Consider the following 27,469-nt stretch of genomic DNA (forward strand, 5'->3'; position numbering starts at 1 on the left):
ATGTTGGAGGGGAGCACTATTAGACTCAGATTTCTTATGTAACAAAGTATTACACTTAGTGTTTAAAATAATACAAATTTGTTATCTTACAATTGTGGACATAAGAAGTCCTAAAGGCAAGATGTTAGTTGGGTTGCATTCCTTCTGGATGCTTTAGGGGATAATTTGTTTCCTTGTCTTTTACAGCTTCTGTAGGTTGCCTTTATTCCATGGCTTCTGACCCATTCTTCACACCACTCCAACATTTTGCTTCTGTTGTCACATCAACTACTACTAACCCTGACCCCTCTGTCTCCCTCTGACAAGTACCCTTGTAATTTCATTGTGTCTACCCAAATTATCCAAGATAATCTCCACATCTCAGGATCCTAATTGAATTACATCTTCAAACTCTCTGTAGTTATGTGTGCTGGTTTGAATCTGCTTTATACCTCCAGAAAAGTCAAGTTCTTTAATCTTCATTCAATATTGCTGGATGGGTGGGAGCTTTGTGATTGTGCCCATGGAGATGTGACCCACCTGATTGTGTGTGGTAACATTTGATTAGATGGCTTCCATGGAGATGTGTCTCCATCCATTCAAGGTGGGGTTGCTTATTGGATTCCTTTAAGAGTGAACCATTTTTGAAAAAGCTACAGAGCCCATGCAGCCAGAGACCTCTGGAGATGAAGAAGGAAAACACCCCTGGAGGAGCTTCATTAAATGAGAAGCTGGGAAAGAAAGCTAGCAGATATCACCGTGTGCCCTTCTAGCTGAGAGAGAAACCCTGAACTTCATCAGCCTTTCTTGAGTGAAGGTAACCTCTTGTTGGTGCCTTAATTTGAACATGTTCATGGCCTTGCCTTAATGTGGACATTTTCATTGCCTTAAAACTGTAAACTTGCAACTTAATAAATTCCCCTTTATTAAAGCCATTCTGATTCTGGTATATCACATTCCAGCAGCTTGCAAACTAGAACACCCTGTAAGATAACATATTCAAAGGTTCCAGCAAATAAGGCAGAGATATCTTTAGGGAGTCATTATTCAGCCTATCACAGTGGTGTGAAATGCAAGAGGAAATAGTAAAAAAAAAAAACCCAATAATGTCAATTAACTGGTTCTCAAAAATTTCTTGTTGCTCTCAGATTGACTTTTTATGACAGCAAGGAATTCAGATGAAGAAAACTCATGGGACTTTAAATTTTGTAAATTATTCCCTTTATTTGAAGCTCCATGCCTACTAATAGCAGTGAAGGAATATTACTCTTTCATTAATCTCCATTGAAAAATGAATTGATAGACATGTAGGGAAAAACAATTATGCAGAAAATGCAAGCAGATAGTTATCTCCTTTAGTTATAAAATCAGGTGAAATAGTAAATAGAATTACTACAGTGGCCAGGCATAGTACTATTTAGTGGCATTACAGAGAAGCAAACCTTGCCTTAAGGATATACTTCCTAATAATAAGAAATTTCCCATTCCAGAGAAAGTGACTTCTCCAAAATTATTATAGTACTAGCTGATCCTCTGTAACCAAATGCTAGAGATACAGACTTGAGTTATAGATCAGTGATACTCAATCTGTTGGTAGGGTTTCATTAGAAGTCAGTGAAATGAAAAAGTTAAGTATATTTTCATGATGGTTATCTCATAAAACTAAATTTAGTAAATTTAAAAGACTATTTTACTTTGATACATTCTTCCTAGATTTTTGGAAATGAAATGACCTTTATTTTATTAAATGATAACAGTATGTTTTTTAACAGTATATTTTAATAGTAATTGCTGTGATTTTACTTGATAAAAAATATTGGAATCACTAAAATTGTTCTCAAAACTTTCCTTTTTTAGTATTATTTCTCTGAGAAATTGAAAACCTGGAACACTTGGATAGATGATATCTAAGGTCTCTGAAAATCTTGAATATTGGAATGTCTGATTCCATGTGTTTCATTTAACTTATAACTACAGTTTGTTGAGTGCTTATTAGGTGTCAAAGATCATATTTGGCAGTTGTGATAGTTTGAAGCTCTGTGTACCATAGAAAAGGTCACATTTTTAAAGCTAATCCATTCCTGTTGGGGTAGATCTATTGTGGGTGGGACCTTTTGATTAAGATATTCCAGTTGAATCAGACTGCAACTGAGTCTTAATATTCAATCTGCAGTCCTTTATGAGAGATGAAATAAAGAGAAGCTGAAATAGAAAAGCCAGAGAAGCTAAGAGACAAAATACAGAGAAACTGAGAGAGAACAAAACACAGAAAACAGAGAAGTCACCAAAAAGAGGAAGCCACTGAATCCAGAAGCTGGAAACAACACAACCTAGGAGAGAAGGGAGAGACCAGCACATACCACCACGTTTCTTGAGGATCACTGTGAGCTAGCTTTCAGGGAGAAAGCATCCCCTATTGATGCCATATTTGGACATTTTCATGGCCTCAGAATTGTAAACTTGTAAGTCAATAAATCCCTATTTTAAAAGCCAACCCATTTCTGGTATATTGCATTTTGTCAGCTTTAGGAAACTAAAACATCAGTTCACATATATCATCACTAATTTTCATAATGAAATTATATTTATTATTTCTACTGTTATATAGCTGATAAGACAGAGACAGTAACTTACATTCACACAGCTATTAATTAATGGAGCAATAACTCTAGCACAAGATTTTCTGAAACCAAAGTAGGGTTTTATCCATTGATATAGGGCATCATTTAGGATGCCACTTAAACTAAAAAGCTCTTCTAAAAATATATCGATCTTAACATTAGCAAAATTCCATTTATAATGAGAAAATCTTTCTCCTTTACAATTAGAGCTACAAATTTTGAAGAAAGCAAGCCTTGGAGAAGGAATTCTACAAATATTAAAGAGGTTACAGTTGATCAGGCTTTCAATAATTTGATTTTCCTCAAATAACCTCTCTTTTCATGTTCATTCTAATGAATCTTATATTTAACATTTTATTTGCTAAAAACTGGGCATTCTTTGAGTAATCATAAAATCCTAGTCTTGTATAGAAACACTACTGATATTTGAACAGTTTTAAACATCAGTTGTGTATAGAACAACTATGGATGTTTCAAGTTTTAGAAGTTTTACAGTCCATCCAAAGTATACAATCAATAGCTCCCAGTATGATTACAGACTTACGCATTCACCAGCACAATCAATTTGAGAACATTATCATATTTCCAGAAAAAAATATCATATCCTTATACTCCCTATTGTTGATGATTAGTTGGCATATTACATTTGTTACAATTGATGAGAGAACATTGCAATGTTACTGTTAACCATAGTCCTTAGTTTGCATTAATTGTATTTTTCCATATACCACATTTTTAATAGCATCTTATAACAGTGACATACTTTTGTTGTAGTTCATGTAAGGACTTTCTTATATTTGTATAATTAGTAGCTATCATCATTCCCAAAACATTTCACTATGTTTTACAGTTCCATATTTTATCCATTATTCCTTCTAGTGACATACGTGACCCTAGACTTACCGTTCAACCATACTCACACTCAGCACTGTTAATTACATTTACAATATTGTGTTCCCATCACCTCTAGAAATTTCCAAACATTCAAAACCAACATTACTAAAAATTCTATACATGTTAAGCATCACTTACCAATACTATACCCACTCTCTATCTACTGGTAATCTGTATCCTAGATTTTAGCTCCCAGAGGGTGCTTGTTATAATTAGTTCATAATAGTGAGACTGTAGAATATTTGTCCTTCTGTGTCTTGCTTACTTCACTCAATAAAATTTCCTCAAGGTTCACCCATGTTGTTTCATGAATCAAAACCTCATTCCTTCTTACAGCTGCATAATATTCCATCATATGTATATATAACACATTTTGTTTATTCACTCATCAGTAATGGACACTTAGGTTATTTCCATCACATGGCAATTGTGAATAATGATGCTATGAGCATCAGTGTGAAAATATCTGTTCATGTTCCTACTTTCAGTTTTTCTGAGTATGTGTCTAGTAATAGGATTCTGGAATCATATGGCAGTTCTATACTTAGCTTCCTCAGGCACCACCAAACTCTCTTCCATTGCAGCTGCACTATTCTACATTCACACTAAAAGTGAATGTGTATGTAATTCTCCACATCCTCTCCAACACTTATACTTTTCTCTTTTTTAATGCTGGTCATTCTAGTAGATTGAATATCTTTTCATGTGTATTTTAGGCATCTGTGTTTCCTCTTTGGAAAAGTGTCTGTTAAAGTCTTTTGCTCATTTATAAATTAGGGTACTTGTCCTTTTATTGTTGAGGTGTAGCATTTTTAATAATATTCTAGATATTAAAACCTGACTGGATAAGTGGTTTCCAAGTATATTCTCCCATTCAGTAAGCTACCTTTTCACTTTCTTGATAAAGTCCTTCAAAGCACAAAAGGATCCAGTTCTTAGGAGAGATCCTATTATCTAGCTCTTCTTTCATTACTTGTGCTTTGAATGTAAGGTCTAAGAAACCACCTTTTAAAGCAAGATCTTAAAGACGTTTCCCTATACTTTATTCTAGGAGTTTTATGCTACCAGCTCTAGTGTTCAATTCTTTGATCCATTTTGAGTTAAATTTTGCATAAGGAATGTGATAGGAGTTTTATTTCATTCTTTAGGGTATAGATATCCAGTTCTTCCAGCACCATTTGTTGAAGAGACTCTTCTATCCCAGTTGAGTGGACTTGGAGGCCTTGTCAAAAATTAACTAACCAGGTGCTTGGGTGGTTCAGTATAGAATGCTCACCTGCCATGCAGGATACATGGGTTCAATTCCTGGTCCATGAAATCTGAAAACAGATTTCAGATGTTCCATCCTTCAAATCACTAATTCTATCTTCTGTCTCTTTAAATCTATCATTGTAGGTATCCATTGTTTTTTCCATCTTTTCTACTTTATCCTTCACTTCCATAAGTTATGTGATTTGTTTTTTCAGTTTTTCTATTTCTTCTTTTTGTTCAGCCCATGTCTTCTTCATGTCCTCCCTCAATTTATCGATTTCGTTTTTGAAGAGGTTTTCCATTTCTGTTCATATATTCAGCATTAGTTGTCTCAGTTCCTGTATCTCTTTTGAACTATTGGTTTGTTCCTTTGACTGGGCCATATTTTCAATCTTCTGAGTGTGGTCCGTTATCTTCTGCTGGCATCTGGGCATTTAGTCAGATTTCCATGGGTGTTGGACCCAACAGGTTGGAAGATTTTTCTGTGAAATCTCTGGGTTCTGTTTTTCTTATCCTGCCCAGTAGGTGGCGCTCGTGGCACACGTTTGTCTCATGTGTTTGGAAGGGATCCCCCCGGTCACCTGGGGATTTCCGATCCAATTCTCTCAGTTAGTCCGGGGGGCCGCGCGTGGTGGGGGTGTCAGCTGCCGCAGCTTGAGGGGACCCTGTGGCTCCTTTATTAATTCCCCTATTGGTGTTTGGTTGGACCCAGTCCCTGCCACTGTCGGAAATTCCCTCCTCTCCCTGGAGGGGTGCCGGTCGCCAGCCGCAGCGGCCCGGGGAACTCGCCACTGGACCAGGAAGCCGCCTGTGGGGGAGGGGCACCGGTCGCCGGCCACCGCGGCCTGGGGAACTTGCCACCGGACCAGGAAGCCGCCCGTGGGGGAGGGGCGCCGGTCGCCGGCCACCACGGCCTGGGGAACTCACCACCGGACCAGGAAGCCGCCCGCGGGGGAGGGGCGCCAGTTGCCGGCCACCGCGGCTTGGGTAGCCCTCTGATCCGAGACTTGTAGCTGGTCCAGGAAGCCGCCCGCAAAAGAGGGGCACTGGCCACTGCGGCTTGGGAAACTTGCCTCTCCGAGACTCTCAGCCGGCCCTGCTGTGACCCCTGTAGCTTTTTAATTTACTTTAAAGTCAGACAGTGTGAGCCTCCAACTTTCTTTTTCATTCTTAAGATATTTTTGGCTTCTTGGGACCATTTCCCCCTCCAAATATACATACATATATATGTATATATAATATTTCATGGACAGTCACCAGAAATCAAACCCGGGTCTCCAACAGGGCATGTGAGAACTCTGCCACTTAGCCACCGTTGCCCTCCCATCAAATATATTTGATGACTAAGTGGGCTGTTGGAATATTGATGGAATCACATTGCATCTGTAAATCAAATTGTGTAGAATTGACATCTTATCTATATTTAGTCTTCCAATCCATGAACACAGAATGCCCTTCCATTTATTTAGTTCTTCCTTGACTTCTTTTAGCAGTGTTTTGTAGTTTTCTGTGTATACATTCTTTACAACCTTTGTTAGCTTTATTCTTAGATATTTTATTCTTTAGTTGCTATTGCAAATGGAATTTTTTTCTTTACTTCCTCCTCAGAGTATTCTTTACCAGTGTATAGAAACACTAGTGATTACCTCCTCCTGATCTGGTATCACACCACTTTGCTGAATTCATTTATTAGTTCTAGTAGTTTTTTAGTTTTTATTTGAAATTCTAAATATGAGATCATGCCAGTTGCAAACAGTGAAAGTTTTATTTCTTCCTTTCCAATATAGATGTCTTTTATTTTTTTCGTGCCTAACTGCTGTAGTGGGAACTTCTAGCATAATGTTGAATACCAGTGGTGACAGTAGACATACTTGTCTTGTTGCACATCTTAGAGGGAAAACTTTCAGTTTTTCACCATTGAGCACAATGCTGCTGCATGTTTTTCATATGTACACTTTATCATGTTCAGGAAGTTTTCTTCTATTCCTATCTTCCAAACTGTTTTTATTAAGTAAGGATACTGAATTTAGTCAAATGAATCTCAGGCATCAGTCAAGATTATCATTTGTTTTTTCCCCTTCAATGTTTTCATGTGTTTTATTATATTAATTGATTTTCTTGTGTTTAACCACCATTGCATCACCCTTACACCACTTGATTATGGTATATAATTCTTTGGATGTGCTATTGGATTCATAGTATTTGGTTAGGGGTTGGGGATATTTGCATATATATTCATAAAAGAGACTGGTCTGTAATTTTCTTTTCTCTGTGATCTTTGCCTGCCTTTAGTATTAGGGTAATGTTGGCTTCATAGAATGCGTTAGGTAGCAGTCCATACTCTTCAATTTTTTTGAAGACTTTGAGCAGAATTGGTATTAATTCTTCTTGGAATTCCTGGGAGCATTCACCAGTGAATAAAGACATTTGGTCCTGGGCTTTTATTTGTCGGGAGGTTTTTGATGATTGTTTAAATTTCTTTAATCGTGATTGATTTGCTGAGGTCCTCTATTTCTTGCAGGGTAAGTGCAGATTGTTCACGTGTTTCCATTTCATCTGAGTTGTTGAGTTTGTTTGCATACAATTTCTTATAGTATCCTCTTACGATATCTTTTCTATTCCTGTGGGGTCAGTAATAATCTTCCTTCTCATTTCTGATTTTATATGTTGTCATCCTCTCTTTTTTTTCATGTCAGAGTAGTTATGGGCTTGTCAGTTTTATTGATTTTCTCAAAGAATCAACTTTTGGATTTGTTGATTCCTCTATTGTTTCTTATTATCAATTTCACTTATTTCTGTTCTAATCTTTGTTATTTCTTTCCTTCTTTTTTACCTTGGGGTTAGTTGCTATTCTTTCTCTAGTTCTTCCAGCTGTGTCTGGACTTAGGTCTTTGATTTTAGCTCCTTCTTCTTTTATAATGTATGCACTTAGGGCCATAAAATTCCCTCTCAACATTGTTTTCACTACACTCCATGAATTTTGATATATTATGTCCTCATTTTCATTTGCCTTGAGATATTTATCTATTTCTTATGCAGTTTCTCTTTTGACACATGGATTCTTTAAGAGTGTGTTGTTTAAACTCCATAAATTTTTGAATTCCCCAATCCTCAGAAAACGTATTATGCATAATTTCAATCTTTTAAAATTATTGAGACCTGATTTGTGATCCAACATGTTATCTATCATGAAGAATAATCTATGAGCCTTTGAGAAGAATTTATATCCGACTGTTTGGGATGCAATTCTCTGTAAATATCTGTTAGGTTTAGTTCATTTTTGTATTATTCAAGTTCTGTATTTCCTTACTGATCCTTTGTCTATATGGTCTATCTATGGATGAGAATGATGTATTGAAATCCAAACTATTATTGTAGAGGAGTCTATTTCTCCCTTCAGTTTTGCCCTTGTTTTCCTCATTCATCTTGAGGTGTCTTGGTTAGGTTCATAATCATTTATCATTGTTATTTCTTCCTTGTGTATTGTCCTTTTAGTTAATACATAGTGCCTTTCTTTGCTTCTTTTGACAATTTTACATTTAACTTCTATTTTGTCAAATATTAGCCACCCTCACTCTTTTCTGATTGCTGTTGCATGGATATCTTTTTCCAACTTTTCACTTTAAACTTTTTTGAACTTTAGAATAAGTCTTTTGAAGACAGCATATGGAAGGACCCTGTTTTTTATCCATTCCACCAGTATACATCTTATAATTGGGGAATTTAATCCATTACAATTCAATGTAAAGACCATGTTTTCTTTAATGATTTTATCCTTTGGCTTTTATATTCATGTCTGATGGCTGTTTCTTTGCCCTTTTAGTTAGCCTTACTGATATATTTTTTTCATTTCTACACTCTCCTCCAAGACTCCATCACCTGCCTTTTTTTTCAGCCTACAGCTATCCCTTTAACATTTCTTGTAGAGCAGGTCTTTTGTTAATGAACTCTCAGGTTCTGTTTTGCTGTTTATATATTAAATTTTCCCTCATTTTTGTAATACAGTTTTGCTAGATAAAGAAGTTTTGTCTGGTAGTTTTTCTCTTTCAATGTTTTAACTATATCATACCATTACATTCTCACCTCCATGGTTTCCGATGCGAAATCAGGTTTAGTCTTATTGAGGTTCTCTCTTATGTGATGAATCACTTTTCTCTTGTTGCTTTCATAATTCTCTATGTCTTTTGCATTTGGCATTATGATTAGTATGCTCCTGGAGTGGGTCTATTAAAATTTATTCTGTTTGGGTTATATTGCACTTCTTGGACCTGTGTATTGATGTCTTTTCATCGTATATTCTTTGTGTCCCTTTCCCTACTTTTCTCCTTCAGGGATGACCATGGCATGTGCGCTTCTTGCTGTCACTCAATTTCCTGAGCTCTGCTCATATTTTCCCATTCTTTTCACTGTGTGTTCCTTTGTCTGTAATATTTTGAATGTCCTCACCTCTAGTTTGCTGATCCTTTCTTCTGCTTCTTCAAATTATATACCTCCATTGTATTTTTTGTCTCTTCTATTGTGCCTTTCATTTCCCAGAAGTTTTTTTTTTTTTTTTTTTGCATTCTTTTGAATTCTTCTTTATGGTCACCCAATGTTTCTATATCCTTCATCTCTTTTGCCACATTTTTCTTCACCTCCTTGAGTTGATTTAAGAGATTTGTTTAAATGTAATTAGTTGTTTTGACTCCTGTATCTTGTGTGATGTTTTATTTTGTTCTTTTGACTGAGCCATATATTCCTGTTTCTTAATAGGGCTTGTAATTGTTTTCTGGTATCTAGGCATCTGATTTTCTTGATGAGTTGTTTTCTGGATATAAGTTTCCACCACTTGCTTAGGGTATTCTTGTGGATTGGTTTTGTGTTATAGGTCTTCTTTGACATTTAAGCCAACTTATTCTAATCCTTTTGAATAACTAATGTTTTACTGCTCAGATTTTTTTCATCTGATTCTCATCCTGAATATATGGTATGATTTTTGAGATAGCCCAATTTGTGCAATTGTTTCATCAACTAGAAAAATATTCCTTTACCCTGTTCCACCTCAATGAATTTTGATCTGTTTTTTTTTATTTGCCTCTATATGGTTCTAAAACCCTTTTCATTGCATCTAACTACTTTTGTGTGGAAGGCTAATTCTGGGAAGATGATCCCTCTAGAAAAGACCACCCCAAGTTAATTTTTCTCAGTCAAAACATGTCCCACAAAGGGGGGTGTTGATCAGTTCCAAAGTGCCCTGGGAAGAACATCGATCTCCTTTATGATATCCCCATTATTCTGTGCATAATTCCTTGCATTATTCTGTGCATAATAGAGAATTATGAAAGCAACAAGAGAAAAGTGATTCATCACATAAGAGGGAACCTCAATAAGACTGAACCTGATTTCTCATCAGAAACCATGGAGGTGAGAATGTAATGGTATGATATAGTTAAGACATTAACTATACCTTACAGATGGCACTTTTCTATCAACTAATCCTCACAGCCCTAAGGTAGTACTGTGCCTTTAATTATTAGCCAAGTGCACCCATCCAGGTATTATGTTGTGAGACAGAGATTTCCAGCTCCTTTTGGTCTGGGTGTGTTGAAAATCTTGCTTATATCCTAGACCCTGGAATCTGAAGTCTCTAATCAACAGCTGCAAAGTGCTGGTCTTTCCCCTCCATTTTCCTGGGGAAGAGCTGCCCTTTAGCACCGTTTTCCCTGCTACCTGAGAAATTACAGTCTCTTAAGCGCCCAAATTATGTCCCTGCCGCATTCATTGTTGTGACTAAGGCTGCCAATCACTTTTGTCTTGAGCTCATTTTAAACTGCTGCTTGTATCCCAGACCCTGGACTCTGAAGTCTCCAATGAATAGCAACAAACTGCAATGTGTCTTGAACTCCCTTTCCTTAGGGAAGAGCTACCCTTCGGCACCCTTTTCCCCACCACCCCAAGAAGTCACAATCAGCCCTTTTTCCAGCCTTGCCTGTTGTGTGGTTGGGGCAAAGTCTTCCAAATGTTTTAGGCTAGGGCATGTTGAAACTGTTGCTCATATCCCAGACCCTGGGATCAGAATTCTATAAACAAGAGCTACAAACTCTGCCAACCATTGAACACCACTTTTCTTGGGGATTAGCCACCTTACAGCAGCCTATCCCCCACTGGCCCAAGAAATTCCTGTGTCTCTCAAACAGGTCAACTTCCTCCATTGCTTGGGGCAGTGTTGAAACTGCAGCAGCCAGCTACTCTTTGCCTTAGGCTGATTAAAATTGTGGCTGTTTTTTCAGACCTGGAATCCAGCACATCAAATTCACTGGTCAAAAGCCAAAGTTGATGTCCAGCCCTGGCCCCATCCTTTTCCTATGGAAGAGCTTCCCCTCACAAATTTCTCCCTACCACCCCAAGAAATTACTGTCTCTCTCCATCTGCCCTATTTTATTCCATACCAGGGGCAGGTTTGAAATGGAGGCTGCCAGCTGCTTTCTGAACTTGGCTGGTTAAAACAGTAGCTATTTTCAGAGTTGGAGACCAGCACCCCAGCTTTTCTACTCAAGAGTCAGAATCAGTACCCAGCCATCACACTTTTCATCTTGTGGAAAAACTATGATTTAGAAAATTGATATACACTGCCTTGAGAACTTTCTGTGTCCCTCAATATGCCCTGCTTCCTCCCCTGGAAAGACTGGATTTGGAACAGAACCTGCCAGGTGCTTCCTGTACCGGATTTTTCATTTTTTGTAAATTTAGCTATGCTCAGAGCTGATACCCAGCAGTCTAAATTCATTACTCAAAAGCTGCAATTGTTTTCTGGATGAGTCATCCTCCCTCTTTCTGGGAGAGAAGGCTTCTATTTCCCACCAGGGAAAGGCTCCAGATGTATCTTGCCACACAGTTGTGGGACTGACAAGAATCTGTTCAAAGTGGAGAGATTTACTCAGAGCTCTTCACCACAATTTAGCAGTTTCTTCCTTCCACTCATTCCTGAATGATGTTCAGTGTCTTTCTAGTCTTCAGAGCCCTCCCAAACAGTTATTTCAGACAGTTCCTGTCTATTTACTAGATAACCTGAAGGATAAACTGAATCCTATAACTCCCTACTCTGTTATCTTGAGAGGAAAACCACCCTAGTCTCTCATGATTCACAAAGCACTAGAGAATATTACTTCATCTTCAGCAGGTTATTCACTAAGTTTTTATATACTACTCTATACAGTTTCCTTAGAATTTTCATAGCATTGAACATTCTAGAGTGATTTTTGTTTAGATCAGTAGAATTTATTCCATGAGTCATGCGGTAATCTCTGCTCACTCTGCAAGAGAAATTTGAGAAAACTTTAAAGACAAAGACTCAAGTTTTCAATCTATAAATCATTGACTGATAAAAGTCATTCATTTTGTATTTAGTTCTTAATAATCATTATGCATGAAATAGCCAGAGTACACATATCCAACAAATATGACATTTTAGATTTTTTAGACTATTCTGCTATTCCCCAGAGATTAATAAACACCAAATTCAGCTTTCATTCAATTCAAGGAATATTTAGTGCACACACACTAGATGCCAGCCAACTGGTTAGCTGGATAGAGGCAGAAGTGGGAAAGTGGGGGAAATGGCTGAAAGAAAAGTAGTGGCATGCACCATTGCTAGCTTTTGCTTTCTCCATCATTATTATGCTTGATCATAGAGACAGGGCCCTATCCTCTGGCTTTTTCCCCTACTCTGGTAAATGTATACTGAAGAATATGACATTTAAATAAGCACAATAATTATCTACTAAGCATAACATACATTTTACACTTCAGATTCTCATCCTGCTCTAAGCACTTGACTCCTATGTTTTTCTTCTAGAGAAGCTAGAGTTGAACCATTACAGGAATGATAACACATAAAAGAGCATGGCTGTTGAGCTTTGTGAAATTTGGGAGGAGAGGTGTTTCAGCATGTCAGCTTTTTCAGAGGATCTCTGAAACTGACAAGGTCTTTTTATCATACCAGGGCATTCACAATTTTTCTTTTCTCTGAAGCTGGAAATCATAAGTGGAGTTTTATTTTAGATAAGTGTTATTTATTCAGTTTAATTGAGTGGTCCACATTTAGCTTACATAATACAGAACAGATGTCATGCTTTGATATCCATACTACACCAACCTTGACCACATTTTCACACCCAAATCTTTCATTCAATCAGCACACTTACTGATCAAGTCAGCTTGCTTTCATATGTAAAGGGAAAGGAGAGAATACCTTTAGGTGTTACATCAACTAAAGCTTTGAAATAAACTGAAATTTTGGCAAATGCGTATCAACTTCTGTTTTAGCTCACTTAAGCTAATGAAACACAGTAGACCAGAAATGGGCTGAAGTTTAGTAATGAGGATTTACTAGTTTACAAGCTTGAAGTTCTGATGCTATGAAAATATCCAAATAGAGGCATCAACAAGTGAGATTTTCTTCCCCAAAGACTGGCTACCAGCCTTCTGGGACTCTATGTCATTTGGCAAGGCACATGGGCAGTGTCTACTGGCACTTCTTTCCTGAGTTACACTGCTTTCCAATTCTGGATGCCTCTCTCTTAGCTTCTCTGGCTTTTCTCTCTTTTTCTCATCCTCTTTTATAGTACTCCAGTAAGGGAATTAAGCCCCACCTGAGGTATGCCTCATTTGAAATAACCTAAACAGAAGGTTGCACTTACAATAAGTCTACACTGATAGAAATGGAATAGCTTTAAGAATTTGATATTTCCTGGGGTCCATAAAACATCCAAACCACCATAACTTCTTTGAAAGTTGGAATGAAACTAGTTACTATAAAATGAATATGATTCTCATGAATAATTTTTACATAAAACATAAGAATATAGAGTTTAACACAAAAATTCCTACTATAGATGAAGAATGATATTTTATAATGATGATATGGTCAGGGTATCAAGAAGAAAAAACAGTTATAAATGTTAGGCAATTAACAATCAAGTCCCAGAATGCATAAAGCAAAAACTAACAAAAATGAAGGCAGAAATAAATAATTCAGAAATAGTAGTTAGAATATCCAATACCCTGCTTTCAATAATGGGTAGAACAACTGTAGAGAAGTTCCCCAAAAGAATAGAAAACTTGAAGTTTTCTAACCAACAGCAGAATATTATCCTACCCAAGTAATGTGAAACATTCATCAGTATAAACCATGTTAGATCATAAAACAAGTCACAATAAATATAAAAGCATTTAAATCATACAAAGTTCATTCTCCAATCACAATGAAATGAAATTAAAAACACATGGAAAACTGGAACATTCACCCAAATGTAGAAATTAAACAATGCATTCTAAAATAACCAATAAGTCAAAGAAGGAATCACTAAGGAAATGAGAAAATATTTGAGATGAATGAAAATAAAAATGCAACATACTGAAACCTGTGAGATGCAGAAAAAGCTGTGCTCAGAGAGAAATTTATAGATGCAAATACCTACATTAAAATGGAATAAAAATCTGAATAAACTAACTTCACACTTTGACAGAGTACGAAACTAAGTGTAAGCTAAAATGATAAGTTGCAAAATAAGGGAAATAATACAGTAGAGATATATGAAATAAAACATTTAAATGAAGAAACTCAATGAAACCAACAGTTTGTTCTGTGAAAAGACCAACAAAATTGATAAAGCTTTTGCTTTAGCCAGTCTAAGAAAAAAAAGAAAGTGCAAATAACTCAAATCAGTAATGAAATGAGGGAAATTTCTGCAAAATAATATAAGCAGTAGGAAGCCAGTTAGATAAAGGAGGATGAAATGAAGAAATTTCTGAAAAGACAGAAACTACTGAAGAAGAAATAAAGTCTGAAAAGACATATAATAAGCAAAGAGACTGAATTAGTAATAAAGAAATTTCCAATTAAGAAATACAAGTTGCACAGTTGATTCAGAGGTAGAATGCTTGTTTTTCATGTGGGAGACCTGGGTTTGATTCCTGGACCATGCACCAACACGCAAAAATATAAAACAAAAAACATAATTTAGAAATACCTAGAAGCATTTGGTTTATGGTTGAATTCTACTAAACATTTAAGAACAGTGAAAAAATACTTCTTCACAAACTCTAACAAAAATTAGAAGAAGAAGGAACACTTCTTACCTCGTTGTATCAACCTGATACCAAAATAAGGCAAAAGCGTCATAAGCAAAGGAAACTCTAAACCAATATTCTTATTTTATTAATTAAAAAAAATTAACAAAACATTTAGAAATCGTTCGATTCTACATATACAATCAGTAATTCTTAATATCATCACATAGTTGCATATTCTTCATTTTTAGTACATTTGCATCGATTTAGAAAAAGAAATAAAAAGACAACAGAAAAAGAAATAAAACGATAATAGAGAGAAAAAAAAAACTATACGTACCATACCCCTTACCCCTCACCTTCACCTACCACTATTTCAAACTGAATTTATTTTAACATCTGTTCCCCCTGTTATTTATTTTTATTCCATATGTTCTACTCTTCTGTTGATATAGTAGCTAAAAGGAGCATCAGACATAAAGTTTTCACATTCACAGAGTCTCATTGTGAAAGCTATATCATTGTTCAACCATCATCAGGAAACATGGCTACTGGAACACAGCACTACATTTTCAGGCAATTCCCTCCAGCCTCTCCAGTACATCTTGAACAACAAGGTGATATCTACTTAATGCATAAGAATAACCTCCAAGATAACCTCTCGACTCTGTTTAGAATCTCTCAGCCATTGACACTTTGCCTCATTTTACTCTTCCCCCTTTTGGTCGAGAAGGTTCTCTCAGTCTCTTGGTGTTAATTCTCAGCTCATTCCAGAGTTTTTCTCCGTCCTTTGATGCTGATTCTCAGCTCATTCCAGGATCTTTGTCCCACATTGCCAAGAAGTCATGTCCCACGCAGAGAGGGGGAGGGTGGTGAGAATGCTCATCATATTGGCTGGAGAGAGAGGCCACATCTGAGCAACAAAATAGGCTCTCTTGGGGGTGACTCTTAGACCTAAATTTTAAGTAGACTTGACCTATCTTTTGTGGGTTTGTTTCATGTGAACAAACCCCAAGCATGGGGGCTCAGCATATAGCTTTGGTTGTCCATAATGTTTGTGAGAATATCAAAAATTCAGCTTGGGGAGGTTGAATTTCTCCCCATTCTCACCATTCCCTGAAGGGGGCTTGCAAATACTTTTCCAGTCACTGATCAAATCATTCTGAAATTCATCGGGGGATCACTCTGGACAAACCAACAAAAACTCATGTGCTACCTGAGATTCCAAGTACTTATGACATTCAATCAAACTATCTACATTAGTTATATTAGGAAATGCTCTAGTCAAAATCTAAATTTTGTAACAAATAAACATTTTTTGCTTTAGTCTCACACATAATGTGACATTTTAAAGTATTAGATATCATCTATTTTCAGCACCCTGCAATAATGACAATCTTTTGTTCTTCCTCATGCAAAAACATTTTAAAATTTGTTCATTGTACATTTCACTATTATTATACACTCTAGGCATTCCTAGATTATACCATCTCAGTTTTTAACATCTATCTTTCTTTCTGATTTCATTTATGTCCCCAGCCCTCCTCCCTCTATCATTCTCACATTCAGCTTCATTCAATGTTTTAACATAATTAAATTATAATTAGGTAGTATTGTGCTGTCCATTTCTGAGTTTTTGTATTCAGTCCTGTTGCACAGTCCATATCCCTTCAGCTCCAATTACCCATTATCTTACCCTATTTCTATCTCCTGATGGTCTCTGTTACCAATGACATATTCCAAGTTGATTCACTAATGTCGGTTCATATCAGTGAGACCATACAGTATTTGCCCTTTAGTTTTTGGGTAGTCTCACTCAGCATAATGTTCTCTAGGTCCATCCGTGTTATTACATGCTTCATAAGTTTATTCTGTCTTAGAAAAGTAAAACTCTCACTGTTTGCAGATGATATGATACTATACATCAAAAACCCTGAAAAATCCACAGCAAAACTATTAGAGCTAATAAACGAGTACAGCAAAGTAGCAGGTTACAAGATCAACATTCAAAAATCTGTAGTGTTTCTATACACTAGCAATGAACATGCTGAGGGGGAAATCAAGAAACGAATTTCATTTACAATTGCAACTAAAAGAATAAAATACTTAGGAATAAATTTAACTAAAGAGACAAAAGACCTATACAAAGAAAACTACAAGAAACTGTTAAAAGAAATCACAGAAGACCTAAATAGATGGAAGGGCATACCATGTTCATGGATTGGAAGACTAAATATAGTTAAGATGTCAATTCTACCTAAATTGATTTACCGATTCAACGCAATACCTATCAAAATCCCAACAACTTATTTTTCAGAAATAGAAAAACCAATAAGCAAATTTATCTGGAAGGGCAGGGTGCCCCGAATTGGTAAAAGTATCTTGAGGGAAAAAAACAAAGCTGGAGGTCTCACGCTGCCTGACTTTAAGGTATGTTATGAAGCCACAGTGGTCAAAACAGCATGGTACTGGCATAAAGATAGATATATCGACCAATGGAATCGAATAGAGTGCTCAGATATAGACCCTCTCAACTATGGACATTTGATCTTTGATAAGGCAGTCAAACCAACTCACGTGGGACAGAACAGTCTCTTCAATAAATGGTGCCTAGAGAACTGGATATCCATATGCAAAAGAATGAAAGAGGACTTGTATCTCACACCCTATACAAAAGTTAACTCAAAATGGATCAAAGATCTAAACATTAGGTCTAAGACCATAAAACAGTTAGAGGAAAATGTAGGGAGATATCTTATGAATCTTATAACTGGAGGTGGTTTTATGGACCTTACACCTAAAGCAAGAGCACTGAAGAAAGAAAGAAAGAAATGGGAGCTCCTCAAAATTAAACACTTTTGTGCATCAAGAAACTTCATCAAGAAAGTAAAAAGACAGCCTACACAATGGGAGACAATATTTGGAAATGACATATCAGATAAAGGTCTAGTATCCAGAATTTATAAAGAGATGGTTCAACTCAACAACAAAAAGACAGCCAACCCAATTACAAAATGGGAAAAAGACTTGAACAGACACCTCTCAGAAGAGGAAATACAAATGGCCAAAAGGCACATGAAGAGATGCTCAATGTCCCTGGCTATTAGAGAAATGCAAATCAAAACCACAATGAGATATCATCTCACACCCACCAGAATGGCCATTATCAACAAAACAGAAAATGACAAGTGCTGGAGAGGATGTGGAGAAAGAGGCACACTTATCCACTGTTGGTGGGAATGTCAAATGTTGCAACCACTGTGGAAGGCCGTTTGGCAGTTCCTCAAAAAGTTGAATATAGAATTGCCATATGACCCAGCAATACCATTGCTAGGTATCTACTCATAGGACTTAAGGGCAAAGACACAAACGGACATTTGCACACCAATGTTTATAGCAGCATTATTTACAATTGCAAAGATGGAAACAGCCAAAATGTCCATCAACAGACGAGTGGCTAAACAAACTGTGGTATATACATACGATGGAATAAACCAATATTCTTTATGAATATAGGTGCCAAATTCCTCAATGAAAGATAAGCCAATGAAATCCAGCAACATATGGAAAGGATCATATAACGTGACCAAATGGAATTTATCCCCGGAATGCAAGGTCAGTAAAAAAATAAAAATCAGTCAGTGTAATATGCCACATTAATAGAATAAAGGACAAAAACTTCATGATCATCTCAATAGACAAAGAAAAAACATTTAACAAAATGTACCACTCTTATATGATTTTTTAAAAGGTGTTCAACAGGCTAGGAATAGAATAGAACTTCACCAACCGAGTAAAGGCCAGCTATGAAAAGCCCACAATGGGCATCATACTTAATGTAAAAGACTAAAAGTTTTTCTCTTAAAATTGTGAACAAGGAAAGGATGCCCCTGTTCTTTTCAACTTTGTCACTTTTCAACATTGTACTGAAGATTCTACGCAGGATAATTAAGGAAGAAATAGAAATTTATCCAGTCTGAAAAGGAAATAAAACAATTTCTCTTTGCAGATGGCATGATCTTGTATGTAAAAAGTTCCTAAGAATTCTACAGAAAATAATTAAATCTAATAAAAGATTTTAGCAAGGTTGCAGGATACCAGATCAATATACAAAAAGCTGTTGTAAGGGGGTGCAAGGATAGTTCATTGGTAGAATTCTCACCTGCCATGCAGAAGACCTGGGATCAATTCTCAGTCTATGCCCTTCCTCAAAAGACAAAGAAACAAGCAAAACAAACAAAACTTCAGCAAACGGTATTGCAATAACAGTATACTTACATTGAAAAAAAATGAAATGTGACCCTGCCATACAGCATACAAAAACAGCAATTATATTTCTATACGTTAGCAATGAACAATAAAAAAATGAAGAAAACAACTCCATTTGAGATAGCATAAAACAGAATTAAATACTTAAGAATAAACTTAACAAAAGAAATGCCAGGACTTGTACAATGAAATCTTAAAAACATAATTGAAATAAAAGCTGACAAGCTTAAATAATTTAAAGACAGTCTGTGTCCATGGACTGAAAGACCTAATATTAAGACAGAAATATTGCCCAAGATTGATGTACAGATTAAGTGCAATTTCTACTGAAGCCCCAGTTGGCTTTTGTTTCAGAATTTGACAAGATGATCCTAAAATTCATATGGAAACGCAATGAAATCAGGATAGCAGAAATATCCTGAAAAAGATCAAAGGTGGAGGACTCATATTTCCTGATTTTAGAACTTACTACAAATCTACAGTAATCAAGACAATGTGGTACTGACATAGCGCTAGACATAGGAATCAATGGAATAGAAATGGGAGTTCAGAAATGAACCTTCACATTTACTACCATTTGATTTTCAACATTGGTTCCAAGACCATTCAATAGGGAAAGAATTGTCTCTTCAATAAGTATTGTAAGCCAACTGAATATCCACATGCAAAATGCAACATTGGGCCCTGCCTCATACCATACAAAAAAATGAACTCAAAATGGAAAAAAGTCCTATATTTTAAAGACCTAAAAATCTAGTATTCTTAGAAGAAAGCATAGGCACACTTCTTTGTGACACTGGATTTAGTACAAAGTACAAAGGACAAAACAGATAAACTGAATTTCATCAAAATTAAAACTATTGAGTTTCAAAGAACACACATCATCAACAAAATGCAAAAACAAACCACAAAATGGGAGAAAATATTTGCAAATCATATATCTACTGTGTCTAGAGTCCACAACCCAAAAATAAGTTTTAAAACTGCATCATAATAAGACAAATACAATTTTAAATGAGAACTATGAATAGACAATTCTCCAAAGCAGATAGCAAAATGGCCATAAGCACGTGAAAAAAATGTTCAACATCATTAGTCATTAGAGAAACACAAATTGAACAATAATGAGATATTACATTGTGCCCCATGGGATAGCTATTATTTAAAAGGAAAATAATATTATAAGTGTTGGTGAGGATGTGGAGAATTTGGAATCCCTGTACATTGTTAGTGAAAATGTAAAATTGTGGAAATCAATTTGACATTCCCTCAAATAGTTCAATATATGACCCAGCAATTCCACTCCTATGTATATAAGCAAGGAAATTGAGTAAATAAACCCATGCAAAAAATCTATGCATAAATATTCATAGTAGCCTTATTCATAGTAGTTAAAATGTGAGGCAATTCATTGTCCATCAGTCCATCAACAGAGGAGCGGACAACCAAAATGTGACATGAACATTCAAAGGAATGAAGTATTGATTCATGCTATAACATGGGTAAACTTTGAAAACATTATGCTAAGTTATAGAAGGCAGGTACAAAATTCCACTTGTTGTATGAATTCATGAAATGTGCAGAATAAGCAAATCCATAGAAGTAGAAAATAGTTCAGTGGTTGTAAAAAAAAAGGAGTGAAAGGGGAATGCAGAGGATCTACTAGGAAGGATGGGGTTTCTTTTGGTGGTGATGAAAATTATTTTTGAGAAACAATTGTGCAAATTATTTGTCAAATAAATATATATATGTATACTAGAAACAATATGTTGGCATAAGTTAGAAACCATTAGTAGCCCATATTCAGTAATATTTTGAATTCCCTCTCTGTCTCTGTCTCTCTGTCTCTGTCTCTGCCTCTCTTTCTATATATATATATATGTATATGTATATGCATGTATATGTATATGAGCCATAGTCAGGTTCATGTGTCAACTTGGCCAAGTAGTGGTACCTGTTTGTGTGGTTGGGTAAGTGCTGGTCTGTCTGTTGCAATGAGGACATTTCATAGAATTAAATCATGATCACATCAGCTACATCCACAGCTGACTCCATTTGTAATCAGCCCAGTGGAGTGTGTCCTGCAATGAGTGATGCTTAATCTAATAACTGGAAGCCTTTTAAGGAGGATTCAGAAGAGACAGGCTCTTCTTCCTGCTTTGGCTGGCAAGCCTCTCCTGTGGAGTTCATTCAGACCTCCATTGGAATCGTAGGCTTCACAGCCTGCCATGTGGATTGTGGATTCTGTGTTCCCATGGTTATGTGACACACTTCTATAAATTGTATATTTGCAAGTGTTTCCTTTTAATTCTGCTTCTCTAGAGAACCCTAACTAATACATCTTGGTACTAGGAGTGGTTCATCACAAACAGAATCTTAAAAATGGGTTTTTATGAATGTTTTCTACTCTGACTGGACTCAAAGGCACTAAGGATTCTGATTCTCATAATCAGAATGACACTCCCAATCCATGGAGTGAGTTGGCAAAAGAGATAGTCAAAATATCACCATTCGATTCTCATAATGCTTCACTTGTATGAAGCCAAGTTCTGGGGGAAAATGTTTTTGACACCTTTACAGAGTTTTGTGGAAATAAGAGGTAGAGAGATGTTGGCTGGCTGTTGTTAGATACACTGGCTGCATTAAAGCTTCAAACGAGAAACTTAAGCACTGTCTGACAGATGTGGACGTTTCTATGAGTATCCTAAAGGAAAATCTTATTTCCTGTAGCTGTAGACTTGACATCTCTGAAAATCAGGCTCAGAATCTTATTGTTAGAGGAGCAACTTTACAATGTACACTGAAATCTCAATTGCATGGTGACTGCCATTAAAGTGAGGGCATTGGTTGGAAAGGTGTGGGACCCTGAAAAATGGGGTGGTGACATATGGATTGATAATGATGTCAGAGGTGAGGCTGAAATCCTAGATCATGCTGAGTCTTCTCTAGATAACCCTGTAATAGTCTTCCCTGAGGATATAGTCACCCCACCTCTAGCCTGCCTTGAGGAGTTAGCCAATCAACTTCCTCCTGAAGGGATTAACCCTAGAGTGATTAATCTTGTTTCAACAAAGGAAACTGCAAATGAAGGCCCTGAAACAAACGGCTTGGAAGATATTTCTAATTATTTTCATGACCCTCCCACACTACCCCTCATTTCTTCCATACCTATAACTAGACTAAAGTCCCAACAGGCCCCTAAAGGTGAGGTACAAAGTATCACATGTGAGGAAGTACACTATACTCCAAAAGAACTGTATGAGTTTTCCAATTTATATAGACAGAAATTAGGGGAATATGTGTGGTAATGGATTTTAAGGGCATGGGATAATGGTGGGAGGAATATAAGGCTGGATCAGGCTGAATTTATTGATATGGACCCACTAAGCAGAGATTCTGCATTCAATGTTATAGCTTGAGAGGTTAGGAAAGGTATAAACAGTTTGTTTGGATGGTTGGTTGAAACATGGATCAAAAGGTGGCCGCCATTACATGAAGTTTAAATGCCAGAACTGCCCTGTATGATGTAGATGAGGGGATCCGGAGGCTTACAGAGATTGGAATGTTAGAGTGGATTTATCATGCAAAGCCTGCTGTTATACCCCAGGAATGAACGGAGGATGCACCTTTCACCAGAACAGTAAGAAATAAATTCTTGAGACTAGCATCATCACCCCTGAAGAGCTCCGTAGTTGCACTTCTATGTAGGTCAGATGTTACTGTAGGAACTGCTGTCACTGAGCTGGAATCCTTAAACACAATGAGGATGACCAGATCCCGAGTTGGAAGAAGCCAGGTGGCAGCACTTAACTGCCAAAGATAGGGTAGACATGGCTATTATAATAGACAGAAAACTCAGAGCAGGCATCAAAATTATATGACTCACAGAGATTTTTGGCATTGGCTAGTAAATCAAAGGATGCCTAGAAATACAATAGAAGGGCAGTCTACCAAATTCTTGTTGGAGCTGTATAAACAAAAGTGTTCTAGGTCAAGTGAACAGAAATCTAACCTGAATTACAAAAACACAGAGTCACAGCCCCTTAATGCATTTCCAGACTTGAGACAGTTTACAGACACAGAGCCCCTTGAATGAAGGGTAGGCCAGGTCCCTTTGGGGGAGAACCCTGTTATACTGCCACAAATGTATATTGTTAATCTTCCTGAAAGTCTTCCCCATGGGGACCGACAGCCTTTTACCAGGGTAACTGTGCTTTGGGGAAAAGGAAATGATCAGATATTTGGGGGATTATTAGACACTGGTTCTGAAGTGACATTAATTCCAGGGGACCCAAAAGTCACTCTGGTCCACCGGTCAGAGTGGGGGCTTATGGAGGCCAGGTGATCAATGGAGTTTTAGCCCAGGTCCATCTCACAGTGGGTCCAGTGGGCCCCCGAACCCATTCTGTAGTTATTTCCCCATTTCCAGAATGTATAATTGGTGTAGACATACTGAGCAACTGGCAGAATCATCACATTGGCTCTCTAACTCGTGCAATGAGAACTATTATTGTGGGAAAGGCCAAGTGGAAGTCAATAGAACTGCCCCTATCAATTAAAATAGTAAATCAGAAGCAATACTGGATTCCTGGATGGATTGCAGCAATTACTGCCACTCTTAAGGCCTTGAAGGATGCAGGGGTGGTGAATCTCCATTCAACTCTCCTATTTGGTTGTGCAGAAAACAGATGAGACTTGGAGAATAATAGTGGATTATTGTAAGCTCAACCAGGTGGTAACTCCAATTGCAGCTAATGTTCCAGATGTGGTGTCATTGTTTGAGCTAATCAATACATCCCCCGACACTGGGTAGGCATCTATTGATCTGGCAAATGCTTTTTTTCAATAGCTGTTAGTAAAGACCACCAGAAACAGTTTGCTTTCATCTGTCAAGGTCAGCAATATACTTTCACTGTCCTATCTCAGGGGTATATCAACTCTCCAGACCTATGTCATATTCTTGTCCGAAGGTACCTTGATCATTTCTCCCTCTCACAAGACATCACACTGGTCCATTATATTGATGACATCATGTTAATTGGACCTAGTGAACAAGAAGTAATAACTACTATAGACTTACTGGTAAGGCATTTGCATGTCAGAGGATGGGAGATAAATCCAATAAAAATACAGTGACCTTCCACCTCAGTGAAATTTCTAGGTGTCCAGTGATGTGGCGCATGTTGAGATATCCCTTCTAAGGTGACGGATAAATTGCTGCATCTGGCCCCTCCTATGACCAAAAAGGAGGCACAATTCCCTAGTTGGTCTCTTTGGATTTTGGCGACACCATATTCCTCATTTGGGTGTGCTACTCTGGCCCATTTATCAAGTTACCAGAAAAGCTGCTAATTTTGAGTGTGGACTTGAACAAAAGGAGGCTCTGTGACAGGTCCAGGCTGCTGTAAAAGCTGCTGTGCCACTTGGGCCATATGATCCATCAGATCCAATGGTGCTGGATGTGTCAGTGGCAAACAGAGATGCTGCCTGGGCCCTTTGGCAGGCCCCTGTAGGAGAATCACAATGCAGAACCTTAGAATTTTGGAGCAAAACTTCACCATCTGCTGCAGATAACTACTCTTCTTTTGAGAAACAGCTTTTGGCCTGCTACTGGGCCTTAGTAGAGACTGAATGGTTAACAAATGGCCACCAAGTTACCATGAGACCCGAGTTGTGTATCATGAGCTAGGTGTTGTCTGACCCACCAAGCCATAAAGCTGGGCATGCACACAGCACTCTATTGTAAAATGGAAATGGTATATACAAGATAGGGCCAGAGCAAGTCCTGAAGGCACAAGTAAGTTACATGAAGAAGTGGCCCAAATGCCCATGGTCTCCACTCCTGCCACATTACCTTCTCTTTCCCAGACCAGAGCTATGGCCTCTTGGGGACTTCCTTAGAGTGAAATGATTGAGGAAGAGAAAACTCGGGTCTGCTTTACAGATGGTTCAGCATGATATGCAGGTACCACTCGAAAGTGGACAGCTGCAGCACTACACCCCCTTTCAGGGCTGTCCTTGAATGACAGTGGTGAGGGAGAAATCCTCCCAGTGGGCAGAACTTCAGCAGTGCACCTGGTGATTCATTTTTCTTGGAAGGAAAACTGGCCAGAGGTGCATTTGCATACCGACTCATGGGCTGTTGCTAATGCTGGATGGTTAGGCACTTGGAAAGACCATAATTGGTGACAAAGAGGTCTGGGGAAGAAGTATGTGGATAGACCTTTCTGTGTAGGCTAAAAACATGAACATATTTTTGTCCCATGTGAATGTGCACCAGAGGGTGTCTTTAGAAGAGGAAGGTTTTAATAATCAAGTAGATAAGATGACCCATTCTGCGGATACCAGTCAGCCTCCTTCCCCAGCAACTCCTGTCATTGCCCAATGGACTCATGAACAAAGTGGTCATGGTGGTAGGGATGGAGATTATGCATGGGCGCAGCAACATGGACTTCCACTCACCAAGGCTGACTTGGTTATAGCCACTGCTGAGTGCCCAATCTACCAACAGCAGAGACTCACACCCAGCTCCCAATATGGCACCATTCACCGAGGTGACCAGCCAGCTACATGGTGGCAGGCTGATTACATTGGACCACTCCCTTCATGGAAGGGGCAGCAATTTGTTCTAACTGGAATAGACACATACTCTGGATATTAGTTTGCTTTCCTTGCATGCAATGCTTCTGCCAAAACTACCATCTGTTGTCTTAAAGAATGCCTTATCCATCATCATGGTACTCCACATAGCATTGCTTCTGATCAAGGAACACACTTCACAGCAAATGAAGTGTGGGAATTGGCACATGTTCATGGAATTCTCTGGTCTTCCCATGTTCCCCATCATCCAGAAGCAGCTGGATTGATAGAATGGTGGAATGGCCTTTTGAAAACTCAATTACAGTGCCAACTAGGTGGCAATACCTTGAAAGACTGGGTTAATGTTCTCCAGGAAGCTGTATATGCTCTGAATCAGCATCCGTGTATGGTGCTGTTTCTCCCATAGCCAGGATCCATGGGTCCAGGAACCAAGGGGTGGAAATGGAAGTGGTACCACTCACTATCACCCCTAGTGATCTGCTGGAAAATGTTTGCTTCCTATCCCTGTGACCCTGAGCTCTGCTGGTCTACAGGTTTTAGTTCCAAAATGGGGAATGCTTCCTCCAGGGTAGACAACCATGATTCCACTGAACTGGAAGTTAAGACTTCCACCTGGTCCCTTTGGGCTACTTATGCCACTGGATCAACAAGACAAGAAAGGGATTACATTATTGTCTGGGGTGATTGACTCTGACTATCAGGGGGAAGTAGGACTGCAACTACCTAATGGGGGTAATGAAGAGTTTTCTTGGAATATAGGAGATCCCCTAGGACGTCTTTTAGTACTACAATGCCCTGTGATTAAAATCAATGGAAAATTGCAACAACCCAATCCAGGCAGGACTACCAATGGCTCTGAAACTTCAGGAATGAAGGTTTGGGTCACCCCACCATTCAAAGAACCACAGCCAGCTGAATTGCTTGCTGAGGGTAAAGGGAACATGGAATGGGTAGTGGAAGAAGATAGTGACAAATATCAACTTCGTCACATGATCAGTTACAGAAACAAAGATGGTAATGTTGTTTTGTTCATATTATACTATTTAAGTTGTAAGATATCAAGTTTAAGAATGAATGTTGCCCAAGGATTTGCACCCTATTCTGGAGAGATTTAATGTGTTTCCAGTTATATGCAGGATATTTGAGTATTGCTAGGTGAAGGAAAAAAATGTGTGTTTCATTGTTTTTTATTTAGAAATTAGGTATGGTTTAAGGAGGTATGTATAGCTGCCAAGCTGGCAAGGGATGGACTCTTGTGGTTAGGTTCATGTATCAACTTGGCCAAGTGGTGATGCCTGTTTGTCTGGTTGGGCAAGTGCTGGCCTATCTGTTTTGATGAGGACATTTCATAGAATTAAATCATGATCATGTTAGCTGCATCCACAGCTGATTACATTTGTAACTAGCCAAAGGGGAGTGTCTTCTGCAATGAGTAATGCTTAATCTGACCACTGGAAGCCTTTTAAGGATGATTCAGAAGAGGCAGGCCCTTCCTGTTTTGGCTGGTGAGACTTTCCTGTGGAATTCGTCCAGACTCTCCATGGGAATCATTGGCTTCACAGCCTGCCCTGTGGATTTTGGACTCTGCATTCCCACTGTCACATGAGACACTTGTATAAATTTTATATGTGTGAGTGTTCCCTGTTGATTCTGTTTCTCTAGAGAATCCTACATAATACAGCCTTCTTGACCAAAAGGGGAAAGAGAGAAACGAGACAAAATAAACCTGCCATGGCTGAAGAGATTTCAAACAGTGTCAAGAGGGTTTCCTGGATTTTATTCTAATGCATTATATAGATATCCAT

The 27,469-nt window shown here is 37.8% G+C and overlaps 1 protein-coding gene across 6 annotated transcripts in view; it reads left to right on the forward strand.

Moving 5' to 3' along the window:
• The window catches only part of LOC143670263 (uncharacterized), a 277,128-nt gene that overhangs the window by 229,418 nt on the left and 20,241 nt on the right, over positions 1-27,469 (forward strand). The window lies entirely within an intron of this gene.

The sequence above is a fragment of the Tamandua tetradactyla genome, chromosome X (assembly GCF_023851605.1).
Source record: "Tamandua tetradactyla isolate mTamTet1 chromosome X, mTamTet1.pri, whole genome shotgun sequence".
Classification (NCBI taxonomy): domain Eukaryota; kingdom Metazoa; phylum Chordata; class Mammalia; order Pilosa; family Myrmecophagidae; genus Tamandua; species Tamandua tetradactyla.